At 45.0% G+C, this 12,937-nt stretch overlaps 1 long non-coding RNA gene across 1 annotated transcript in view; it reads left to right on the forward strand.

Annotated features, from left to right (window-relative positions):
* LOC137480797 (uncharacterized) overlaps nucleotides 1–10,590 on the forward strand; it is a 149,149-nt gene extending 138,559 nt beyond the window's left edge. Inside the window, exons 3-5 of the long non-coding RNA XR_011003086.1 lie at nucleotides 2,198–2,302; nucleotides 6,693–6,810; nucleotides 8,201–10,590. This is a non-coding gene — a long non-coding RNA (uncharacterized lncRNA). The remainder of the gene's footprint in view (nucleotides 1–2,197; nucleotides 2,303–6,692; nucleotides 6,811–8,200) is intronic.
* The last annotated feature ends 2,347 nt before the right edge of the window (nucleotides 10,591–12,937 follow it).

The following is a 12,937-nucleotide window of genomic DNA, read 5'->3' on the forward strand; positions in this document are numbered from 1 at the left end:
AAGCTGTGTGGGGCCCAGCCTCACTGAACTTTGGTAGATGAAGCGTGTCTGCTGAGTTACAGTCCTACGAGAGAGAGATTCATCGCTCCTGCTAGGAGATAATGCATTTCAGGGTATTTTTTGGAATGTCACACCTCTCTGCTGGGAGAGTGGAGGCAGGGCATGGAGTCACTCATCCCAAGCACACTGCACTTTGTGCCTCACCCTCCTCAATAATTCTTTGGTCAATTTAACATCAAAAAAGTCATGTCTGTGAACCCTTTGCAAGAAACAGCACCAGATTTGTGCCTTGTGAGGCCTCATCCTGCCCAGGAACACCTTCCTGGCTGGTAGGAAGCCCCTTTGCTCAGTGCAGCTTCTCTCTCCTTCACCCCCGTGGTGTTTTGGCAACTTGGGAGGGGAGGGACTGTCTCCAAATGACCAGTGGGGCAGCACTGGCATCCCTTCTGCTCTGACCCAGGGCAGCACAGAGCACAGCACTGGGAACAGCACAGGGCACAGGACAGAGCACAGGGCACAGGACAGAGCACAGGGCACAGAACACAGGGCACAGCAGAGGGCACGGCACTGGGAACAGCACAGGGCACAGGACAGAGCACAGGGCACAGGACAGAGCACAGGGCACAGAACACGGCACAGCAGAGGGCACGGCACTGGGAACAGCACAGGGCACAGGACAGAGCACAGGGCACAGAGCACAGGGCACAGCAGAGGGCACGGCACTGGGAACAGCAGGGCATGGAGCACAGGGCACAGCAGAGGGCACAGCACTGGGCACAGAGCACAGAGCACAGCAGAGGGCACGGCACTGGGAACAGAGCACAGGGCATGGCACAGAGCACAGCACACGGCACAGCACTGGGAACAGATCACAGGGCACAGCACAGGGCACAGCACAGGGCACAGATGTGCTTTGCAGTGAAGTGCCTCTCCCGTGTCCTGCACACTCACTTGCTGCACATTAGTGGGACGTGATGGAAAATTTATGTACGATTTCTCTGCCTTCAGATGGAACAGAAATACCATTCTGCCAGAGAAGTGGGCTTCCACAGAGCTGAATGGCTCAAAGAATGGTTCCTATCAAGGCTGATAATCTTCCCTGGCGATAACACAGTGGATTATACAACGATTGGATGTTGAGAGTAGCTGACCTTAATCTCCCTTAACTTTGGTTTTCTTTCCCATCTGATAATAATGGAGAAAGTACAACAAGTGCCACAGAAGATTACACACATCCTGCCATACTTTGCAGATGGCTGATACAAAAATCAGAGACAATGCTAAAATAATTAAAAAGCTCACAAAAAATGAAACAGTGCACTCAGCTCCTTTTGTGAGGCTGTGGCTAAGGAAACAGCCAGCCAGCCTGAAATGGACAATATAAATGTAAGTAGATCTTATTAAGATTCTGTGTGGCTGTTAAATCATCCTCAGCCGTTGCTTCCAGCTTAGCGCCACTGCTAATGGTGAAGAGAGGAAGAGATTAGTTTAGGCCACTTTGAGGCATCACAGATATACGTGGGAGGCATCCTCTGTTTCTTGAACTTGCATTTCACTGGCCTGCTATGTGACGAGTAGAGTGCCAAAAATACAGAAGGGCTGGCACATAAAATCCACGTCTGCTCTATCTGCTCTGTCAAGGCCAAAAAATAAAAAAGTCCTGAATGAGCCTTGGAGAGTCAACAAATCACTAAAATAGCAGCTAAAAGAGGAAGTTCAACATGAGTTCAAGTCATTAAAATTCCCTCTAATGTATGCTCTCGCAGACCAGTGGGCTGAGCTTGATCCCAGGGAGTGGAAGGATGTGTGTGAGCTTGTGTGCAAGGGGAAAATGGACAAGGCTGATGTTGCTGACCTTCAGTGTGTAAGCCTGATCACTTCTGTCGTTTGAGATGGTTATGTGGGAAGAAAAGGTCAGTGGGGCAGCTCTGAACTGAAATGGGGAGAAATGATCTTTTGCATGGCTTTCTTGAGCAAATCCCCACCTGTGTGCAGAGTGTGGCACATTTATGTCTTGGACTTTTGCTGGTACTTGCACGAGGTCTCAAGGGGAAGGCTTGGTAAGGGAATGGCTGTGGTGGAGTGTAAACATAGATTCTTCATTTAGGAAACACTCTTCCCTAATGGTAATATTTGGCTTAGGAGCAGACAAGGCCTATTAACTGTGAATGTGTTCTTTTTATGTTCTTCCACACAGGCAATGTGGGGAAAAAATGGAGACTTACACCTGGATTGTCCACTTTAGCCACATTTCTCATTGCCTCCAGAGGGACTTCTGTTCAGGAAATGCAAGGCGGGCCTGGTAAATATATTTCAATTTATTCCGTAGTTCTGAGATTAAAAACAATGGAGACGGGGCAAAAGAAATATCAGGGGTATCTCATACCCAAGTGTTGCTTCATTAAACATCTGAAAACGGCAATGAAAAAGCAGAGATTGCAGAATGAGATTACCAGGGAGCAGGATGATAGCATGAAAGCCTCTGTCCTCTGCTTGTACAATACACGGTGGTCAGAAAAATAAAGGCAGCAAACTATCTTACTATATAATAGACATGGATTTTCATAGCTGTTTTTGGGATGCATGGAAAGTGTAAAATGGCTTTACACCAGAGAGTCACTTGTTAGCTTTGGATATGTGATATGTGAGTGTATAACTGAGATAAAAAAATTATCTGGTTTCATCCTTCTTGTCAGGCAATATTTGCATTCAGAAGCTCCAGATGTAACATTGAGTAGCTAAGGAATATATGACAGAATATTGTAAAGCTAACTGACATTGTGCACAAGAAAATTAGTTTCCTTTTATTGGTAAAAGATTTGATCAGTCTTGGCCCTCTCAACAGGCAAAAAAAAGGTGACTGTACCACAAATGCTTGTGAAGCTGCCTCAAGTCATGACAGCTGCTGGAGGAAGGGTCCCTGAAGGTGTCTCTGCCACAGGAGAGCAATGTGTGACAGCAGCATCTTGGGACCACGCTCTAAGAACTGGGGTTTAAACCAGTTGCCCATCATCCTTGCCAGTCCAGTGCTGGCATCATCCCTGGAGCAGAAATCCCCTACCTGTGGCTCGCTCTTCCCCGCCCCTCGCTGCAAACTCCCGTGAACTCTGGAAGCTGCATCACCTCGAGAGCAGAGGCGGGAGCAAGAGTTGGACCTGCTGGGGAGACTGGGGTGAAGGGACCTGCCCAAGCCCTGCCTGTGTGTGGGTGACTTGTCCTTCAGCTCAGCTCAACCTCCCAGACCCAGCACTGCCCTGATGGTTCCTAAACCAGCTCTGCTGTGGTGGAGATTCTCCAAAAGCCTTTTCCAGCAAGGGAAAACTTGTAATGTAAATTCCTACTTGAGCACCAATTTTGGGTTTTTTTTTTTAGATTTGTTTTTCTGTAGGAACAAAGGGATATATGCTTTAGCTTGTACTTGTCTGTGTTAGGTCCTGAGGCAGCTGTAATGAAAGCTGTAATTCCAGCTGTGTGATCTGCTGCCATCCATCCACCTCACATCCCTGGCACCAAACCTCCTGAGACAAAGCGCCTCCTTAACCAAATTCAAACCCAGCTTTCCTCTGGGAAAGAGCTGCCCCTGACTTCCTGCCATCCTTTTGTGTCCCCTTGAGGGGCTGAGCTGCCAAACCAAAGGGGGCAGACAGGGCTGGAGGAGTCCAGCCAGCACTGGTAGGTCAGGTGTTTGGTCACCCAAGCGTCACCTGCTGCCCAGGTGGGCTGCTGCCAATGCTGGGGCTTGTCTGCATTAGCTCCCATGTGCTTTTCACTACATGTCATCAAGGGCTTTGCTTTGCCTTTTCATTTTGACTGTTTAAAGGGCCTTTTAAAATTGGGTTATTGATGCATTTGTGTCTGTACAGCATTTCACAAGTTATAGTGGTTTCCCTTTGGTTTTGTTGTATTTTTGTAATTACAGTGATGAGAGGGGTTCTCCAGGAGCTGCCAGCTTTGCCAGGTCTCCTTGCTGGTGGCATCAGACTGCGGGCTCTGGGCACATGGTGACACAGGGGATGAGAGCAGGAAGGTGAAGATGAATATCTCGATTCTTGCACTACAATCCAACCTAAAGGCAGGCTGGGAAGTAGCACATATCCCAGTGGCAGTGAAGCTGCAGCCTCTGGAGTCCAGATGCATTAGAGCCTGAAGTGAGCTGAGCTCCCTAATGGATGCACGCTGTGTTTTTGAGCATCCTGCATCTTCTGCTGATTGTCTGCTGTCGAGTCCTCGCTTCCAGCAGTGCTGGGCTTTCCACTGCACGCCAGCAGCAGTGCTTCCAAACTTCCTTGATTGTGTCTGTGCCTGTTGCTCGGCGCTTGAGTGATGAAATGGAAGGCAGCAAGAGTGACAAAGATTAAATGAGCAGCGAGAGGAACCTGAGCTGAATTTTGGGAGAGTAATTAGTGGTGCCAGTGGCTCCAAGCAGAATAAGGGGGTTTACTTTCTGCTGTTATCTGTGTGGCACTGGAGAAACACCAGGCAACTCCCTCCTGATTCTTCTCTAATTAAAAGGTTTTTATGTGGAAGGTCTGTAATATATGAGGAAGTGATAAATTAAACGTCATGAGTTCCCCACACCGTGCTCGTGCTGCAGCAGGAAATGGATTCTGCATCTCACAGCGAGGCCAGTGAAGAGACTGCTCCTTTCCCACTGCAAACAGGAGCTTGTGGCACTTCCAGCCTTGAGGCAACCTGCCAGGTTTGCTGTGCCTGGGGACAGTGGCCAGTGTGAGCCAACTGGCCATGAGGTATAGGAGCCACCTCTGGGGTAAAGGCAAAATAAATGCTCGGAGTGTGGTAGAGCTCTGCTGGCATGAGTCCAGGAGGGCAAAGCAAAGGAATCGCCTTCTTCCAGCAGAGAGAAAGCAACAGGAGAGTTGCTTCAAGCAGTTGCTGCAGCCCCTGGGCTGCACTGGCCTCTTTCCTAGGACACAGGGTGGAAAATGCAGCTTTTCTGCCCAACTGCAGCAGCTCTGGCTTCTTCCTGATGGCTTCTCCCACATGTCCCTTGTGGTGGGCTGGGGAGCTGGGACGAGACCAGCAGCCCAGAGGGATGGAGCAGGAAGAAATTGCATCCATCTGCCCCACAGGTATGACATCCCTGCTGGGACAGCTCCAGGAGACCATCCAGGGGCTATAGCCAGGAGACATCACCCTCTGCTCCCAGGTGTCCTCCTGAGCACTGGGAAAATAACCAGCGCAATGTCCTGGGGTGACTCCCAAATTTGTCTCAAGCCAGGTCATGGACTAAAGCAAAATGCACACAGAAAAAAGGGAAATGCTTCAAGATGATCCTAGAGGATTTTTTGGAAGTTTTCTCTGACACGTCAATGCTTTTTAAAATCTTTTGAAGGCTTGGTTAGATTGAAAGGGAAAAGGGAGGTTGTTTTCCTGTGGCTTGGAGTCAGTGTTTAAAAAATATAGCTGCAGGTGAATAATAATTGCAAAATAAAATTAAAATCTGCTACTCAATGCCAAAATGTAACTTTTTGGGTTTTAAGACCAGGTTTTAAGCCTGACCAAAACAACTCAAGAATTCAGTATCATGTTGAAATACTTGAGTGTATCCAAATCTGTGTGTTCTAGAGAAAAAAGCTTTCTTTCAAAAAAGTTCATTAAGCTCTCCATAAGCATCACCTCCTGGCTGGTTCTTGCAGTAGAAGGAATAGTTTGTTACTATGCTTTTGAAGGATTTTAAAAAAAATTTAATAGGTAAAACTCATGTACAGTGTAAACACACCAAAAGGCACACACCCTATTGAATTTTCAGAGACAGATATTTTAAATCTAGTATTTTTCAAAACTGCAGGCATGCATTTATTTACACCGGAGAATAATAATGTAACAAAGCTGTATTAGATTAAAATTGTTCCATAAAATATTATGATTATCATTTTTTGTAGCTTGACTTAAGGTGAACAATTTATACAAAAATATGAATTATTTTCTGTTACAAAAAAATTATTCAGTGTGGGCTCTGTGCATTACAGTTATTAATCTTTCTATTTAAATGCAAATTTTTCCTTTCAACTGAGAGCTAAAGATACTTTTTAGACAACTAATGAAACACAGCTCTGATCTTCTGATCCCTCATAAGGGAGATGGCTTTTCTGCTGTGTTTGGGATGTCTCTGCTGGAACATGGTGTTCCTTTACAGCAAGGATGCTCTCTTCATAAATACATTGGGAGTTCCCTGCTCAAAATGGAATTCTCATTTGTACAGCGAGGTGTGACTTGGACAATCCTCAGTTGTGTGGTTTTTGTAAAAAGAGAGAAGAGCTAAGAAGAGCAGTGACCTTTTGTGGCCATGTGCAGTGCCTGCAATCTGGGAGGGTCATTTATCCTTGGAAAATCTTGGTTTGCATGCGAGTGGGTTTGCTGCTATGAGAAACCTGAAACTGAGGTTTCTTTGAGAGGCTGGAGCCAGCTCAGGTGGGAGCTGGTCTGGTGACTCTGGCAGGGGAGTCAGGGGGGCTGGTCAGAAGTGTTTCATTCCCCTGTGGAGCAGTTGTTGGAGATCTGCCAGGCTTTACAATCACCTGTGCTTGTTTGTGCTGTTCAGAAACCCCAGAAAGCCTCATTTCACCCCCAGAATGCCAGATACCCTCAATACACCCCAAACTCCAGGGGCATGGGCACCATTTGCTCTGCATAAGTGTCAGAGATTCTGTCTGAACGGTTCCCATTTGCAGAAGGGAGTGGAAGTTGTCCTGCTGAACCAGGAGAAGACTTCCAGTGTCTGATCCCTGGGAGCTGCAATCAGCTGGGGTTTCTGCTTGCCACACGTGCCTGAATGTGACAAAGAGAGAGGTAACTCCTATCTGGCAGCTTGTGTCCTGAAGCAGAAATCAAAGTTGTTTATGTGATTTCATTTTCGGTAAGAATTTCAGGCTAATTTCTGCCAATTTTTCATCTGACAAAGTGCTTCTATTACCCTGAGCAAGTCCAAGGACAGTTTTCTTGATAATGTTAATATTGTTCAAATTTAGTTACCAGTATTAGCAAAGGAAGTCGAAAACAACTCTGCATCTCCATTTTTCATCCTTGCACGATCACAAACCTCCCTTTCCACCTCCCAAGAAATGCTGTTTCCTGCCAGTGGAAAGCTTTCTGATGGTTTTCCAGGTTCTGCATGGTCTGGCAGAGTGTGTTGTCCCCTGACCACCCCTTGGTCTCCCTTGTTAGTGGTGCTCTGACTCACCCTGGATGGGAGCTTGGCTGCTCCAGCTGCTGGAAACGCGGGTAATTGAAAAGGCTGAAGTAGTGAGTGCTGTTATAATTAACTGTCTGTATTAGGCATTTTACAGTTCTGACACCTCACAAGAGTGGAAGTTTAATGAGAATGGAGAGAGGCTCAAAAGCAATCCATTTTCCCAGTAAAGATTGTAATGAAGGTGTGAAATGATGCACAGCTAACTAAACCTGTCTGTAATAGCCTCTCTGTTATAATGTAGTGATCTGACACTTTGGAAAAACAATACAGTGCATATGTATAAATATATATTACATCTATATCTGTATCTTTATCTATATCTACATCTATATCTCTATCTTTCCTTGCAGTGTTAGTGTAATGTATCACTCAGCTTGACTGGGTGTGCCATGTGTAGGTCAGGTGCCAAAATCTGTAAAGAACCGATTGTTGACAAAAGCGCTCATTTGCTGTGTAAAGATGAATGCAGCCCAAGGAAAGTCCCAGCAAATGTCCCAGAGAGGACATTCAAATGGAGGACAAGGGGCTGTGAATGCCTGTGCCAGGGCCAGCTGGGACACAGCACAAAGGACTTCTGTGACCCATCTGCACCAGCACAGCCTCCTCACTACGCTCCTGTCATGAATTCCTTGGGATCTGCCCTGGAGGGGCAGGAAGAGCAAAGGTATTTGCTCACCATTGCTTCAGAAGAGGCTCGGTCTCTGACTATCAGTTAAAATTCCAGCTGCAGCAGCAGTAAACAGAGTGCACTTTCCACAGCAAACCCTGTAGTCTTCACTGTCATTGCATCTCTCTGTCTGCGTTTGCAAGGAATGCATCAGATTCGGGTGGGTGCTGCGGGAATGAGGATGGCACACACCACGTGGCTTCTGGTGGCACTTGGGAGTCAGTGGCCCTCTCAGGTTATTTTTGGAAATGGGTGCTTTCCTCTGGGAACTTGTGTCTCCAGATTTCATCTTCATAGGCTTTTATGTCCCACCCCTGCAGGGTTTCACTCTCAGCTGGCGAGGAGCTGAGCACCTGCTGAGCCCTGTGCCCTGCTGAAGCAGGTGCTCCTCTGCACACCCAGACAGTGGGGCATGGTCAGGAGGTCATTTCTGCCCACAAAGTGGCCCAAAGCTGTCCCCAGCATGGAGCACCGAGGGCTGCTGCAGATGTATTGCACTCACAGGCAGGTTTCCTTTGGAGTGGGTAAGTTTGTTTGTTTACCTGGGAGCCATTTGTCACCATTGTCACCTTTGCTCTCAGGCACCTCAGCATCCTCACCTGGTGGGAACACGGGTCTGCTGCCACCTCTGTATTTCCAGCCAGGCTGAGGGGGCTGAGGGCCAGATCTCTGGGAGCTCACAGGTCTGATATTTGCTATGCTGGACCCTAAATGCAGACAGGCATGAAGGGCTGCTTCCATTCTGTGCAGCTCTTGATCCACTTTGATCCTGAAAAGCTTTTCCTGGCTGACCTGAATTACCTTCTCCTTTTTAAAATATGTAATTTCTATGACTGATATAAATGTCAAGCACATAGATGAAGAACAAAAATAGAGATAAACACCTTGTTAATTGTAATCATTATGTAAATACCTGAGCCCATAAATTTCAATAATTAGTTTTACTTTCTTTTTTTTTTTTTTTTTCTCTCCTTGCATGAATATGGCTGAGCTTTCTCAAAGCTGCTTGTAGGATAGAGCCTTGATTGCTACACTACATGAGTTTTGTGTGTGGCATATGGTGAGGTCTCATGAAACATAATTGTGGAGCACTAATGTTCAGCTCTCCTGTGGGGAGTATCACATCCTGAAGGGTGACTCCTTTCAGTAACACCAAGATCCTATAGGAAAAGAGCTTCTTTTAAAGATCTCAGCCATATGATTTATGGTAAATAACACTTGTATTCACATATTATGTGTTTCTGCTCTTGAGGTTTGCCCTTGTTGGTGCTCAAATTTGTTTTTGTTTAGCATGTCACAGGACTTGGAGCAATACAGTTTTGCCAAAATGCGTGGGAAGGCTATGTAAACACCATCCAAGCTTTCTATATACTCTCTGCATCCTCTCCAGTATGTTTAAATGTTCCAGCTATGCAGCTAAAGTACACCCACTAATACAAGTTAATACAAAGACATGGTTATATAACGGAAGCACTTTAACTAGATTTTTATAAAGAGAACAAGAGGATCCCCTGAGATATTGTTGTACAAATAACAAAAGACAGAAGCTCAATTAGCGAAAGCATGGAAGTGAAAAGTGAGACAAAAATAATGTAGAGTAAAATTCAGTAGGTATATTAGTTTGCAAAGTATACTTTCTTATACATTAAAGGGCTGCATCGAGGAATGAATTACCTGCTTTCCCTGTGACAGGTTTCTAAACTGAGGTTGTCAGAATTTTTTTGCAGTGTTCTGACTCAAGATAGGAAAAGTCAATTCCTTAATTCTACTAGATGGAGGTGTCACTTTGATACTTCCATTTACTTTTTTCATTACAGGAGAGCAGAAGTTGTCCAGAATTTTTTTTTTTTTGCCAATTTGTGTTCCCCTGAGACTCCAACAATAACCAGTGATAGTTTTTTTGTCCATATTATTTTAGATTAATATTTTCTAAACAGCAATATATAGAAGCACGAGCCTAAACAGTTGGCCAGTAAGTAAAGCAAGAAAGGATTTGGTTTACAGAAATAAATCCAATCTTTATTATTTTTCCTTAGAAGCCAACAGTGTGTTTCCAGCAAGGTGAGACTACATAACAAAATGTTGCACTCTGGCCCCATGCCTCCAGAGTTCTTTGGTAATGGGACTTCTGAAGCCCTTTATGCCTTTCCTAGAACAAAGCTGTGGTTTCCTGTCTGATCTCCTAAGAGAGCCCAGGAGCCAGCAGGGCTGCCTGCAGCATGTGCAATATGCAGTTTGCACTGAGTTCAGACACTCCACAGCCTGATTTCATGCAGCTTCACATGCTTTAATGCTGCTCTCATGGTAGTTCTCTCTCTGGGACTGCCAAGTGTCCATACCAGCCACTGGTCTCATGGGGAAAGTCCATTTGTGCAGAATCTTGGGAATAACCCTTGTAAAATACAGCTGCTAAGAAAAAATGAAATTATCAGTCAAAAGTGTTTCCCAATTAGTTGGTTCAAAATGATTGGTTTTGGCAACCTTCTTCTGTCAATCACTGGTCCCGTGTATTTACATAGGGCTTAGTGATGAAACTACTTGGAAACGTGTGAAATTATGTATTTTGCGACTTAAATCACCCTTCAGCAGCTAAAAAGGAAATCCAAGGAGAATACTGACAGTGGGAGAAGCAGGGTTTGTAAAGGAACTTTTCTGGGGTGAAGCTGGAGCTGTCAGCACCAGCTCCTGGTCTGGGGAATGTGCAGGGCAATGAGATTCAATCCAGTTTTGTGGCATTTGGCTGCAGCCTCCACCTCTGTGTGCTGCTACCCTGGAAAGAGAAAAGACCTTTTCTCAGAGCAAAGGTTGTCTGTGTAAAGAACCTTGGAAGAATGTATGAATGTGTCTTTTTCTGAAATGGCAGTTTATTTCTATATTGCTTTTTTTTTTCTTTTTGTGTAGAATTAGAAATTATGCAATTCATTTGACTCCTTAAGTCCTTGTGTTATTAAATGTTTCAGAACTTGAGTTGCTACTTTGCCTGTCACCAAAAGTTGGCAGCTCATTGTCCCCACTACAAAGATGCTGTGAGCCAGGGCTTGGTATGGGCTAGTTTTGATTAGGGTCGATATCAAATTCTAGGGGTTTTATTTTGCCAATGGATTTGCCTGCATGAAAACACAGTCCTGTTCTGTTTCTGAGCAATGACAATGCTGGTTCCCTGTGCAAGAGACCCAGAAAACAGTCTTGAAATTTTCTTCCCAAAGGTGATGCACTGCCTGGCCGATGGCAGAAGTGAAGCAATATGAGCAGCATTGCTTGATTTAGGAGCATGAGATCCTCACAGTGTGTTTCAGTTTATAATATTCTGGGGATAAGAATCTTTAAATACTGAAGGAGCATACAGTGTACAAGCATTGTATTGACATTTTTCTATGCTATCATAACCACAGATTCATCTGCTTGTCCTTATGTTAGCAATTTAATTTTAATCCAGGGCAATAATGAGAAAGTGCATTACTGGGGAAAAACACACTCTTCATAGCCTGTGTTCCTGATATTTTTAAGGAATTGAATTTCATTTTCAGTTGACAATACTAGGCTATCTTTAGGCCTTCTGTGAACATCCATGAACAACAAAAATGTGTCTGCTAATGTATTGTCAGCCAGAGGAAAATAGACTATTTGTAGCTCTTGTATTGGGGGGCGGATCGGGAGCCCCATCTGTGCCCTGTGGCACTTTTACTCTGCAATTTCCTGTGAGGAACTGGAGCAGCTTCGGGGGTGGAGGGAGGCACTTCTGCATGTGCTGAGGCTGAGCTGGGAGCCTGCCCTGCTCTCGGGCTGTCCCTGCCAGCTCTGGATGGTGATGGAGCAGGGCTGGCCTGAGCTGCCCCAGGCTCGCAAGGACATGAGGGTCAGGGTTGAAGTGCTCAGGCAGGGGTGGCTGTTTCTGCTCAAAATTTGAGCAGAAAATCTGGGTTAAAATTCCCCACATCTCTGGGGAGTGATTTTAACTTACAACAGCAAGAGCCCATTCTGATGCTGAAATTTTTTTTTTTTTTTTTTTTTTTTTGGTGGTACAGGTCTGTGACAAACACTGGCTGTTTAGGCACAGGTTTTCCTTGCCACAACATAACCCTAGCCACAGATTTGTTAAAAACTGGGAGGAATCAATGCTCAAGAATGTTGTGTAATAAGAATAATTTGGATTCCATTTTTAAAATAATTTAATATATTTTTATATAGAGAAATAGAGGACTCAAAAATCCTACAAGAAGGAGCACAATATGAGATTTATTTCCCAAAGCTGTTTTTTTCTAAACTCTTGCCAAGAATCTTCTACTACAATTTTGAGCTTTATTAAAAAAATCCTAGGAGAAATGTGTACTATTCTTTATCAAACTACTTAGGACATATTCCTAAGAGTCACTCACACTCCCACACACACCTTTCCACAAGTGAGATAAATTGAGAATGTCACTATCTTTAATGTTAGAAGTATTTCCATCTTCCACTGCAAATATGCAGTGATGCATCCAGAATAGCACTGTCAGGGGAAGAAATCTTCACATGAACAGAATTTAGCTATTTGTGTTCTCTTTCTAGATGCACTTAGTGTTTCTTCTTCAGTGGGATCATACTGGCTGCAGGGAAATGGAGAAAGAAAACTATTTCTTTAGATGTGAGCCTGCTCTGAGTCCTGCCCCTCAGCCAGTCTCTGACAGCCTGCACCCAGTCCCGAGCCTTGCAAAGATGTGGGAGATGCTGACTGCAGGGCATTGCACTTGCTGACAGCAAGGTGGGTGCAGGGAAATTGGTTTGACACGTGCTGGTGGGGCTGAGCGTGGCCTTCACCTCCTGGGTCTGCACAAAACTGCTGGCTCCAGTGGGGAAGCAGATGGGCATGAAGACTTGAGAACTAATCTCCTGTCTGTGCTTCTGCCTCTGTGACTAATTGCTCTGAAATTTGCACATGTAATAGCTTTCGCTTTTCCTAATACCTCTTACCAGGTTAGCATTTTAAAAAGATGTATTTTCTTGTCATTAACAGCACTAGTTGCAAATGGGGAAGCAGAGCGAGATACATTGCTTATTAATTAAAATAGGAGCACAAA

This window comes from Anomalospiza imberbis, chromosome 11 (genome assembly GCF_031753505.1).
Source record: "Anomalospiza imberbis isolate Cuckoo-Finch-1a 21T00152 chromosome 11, ASM3175350v1, whole genome shotgun sequence".
NCBI classification, from domain to species: Eukaryota; Metazoa; Chordata; class Aves; order Passeriformes; family Viduidae; genus Anomalospiza; species Anomalospiza imberbis.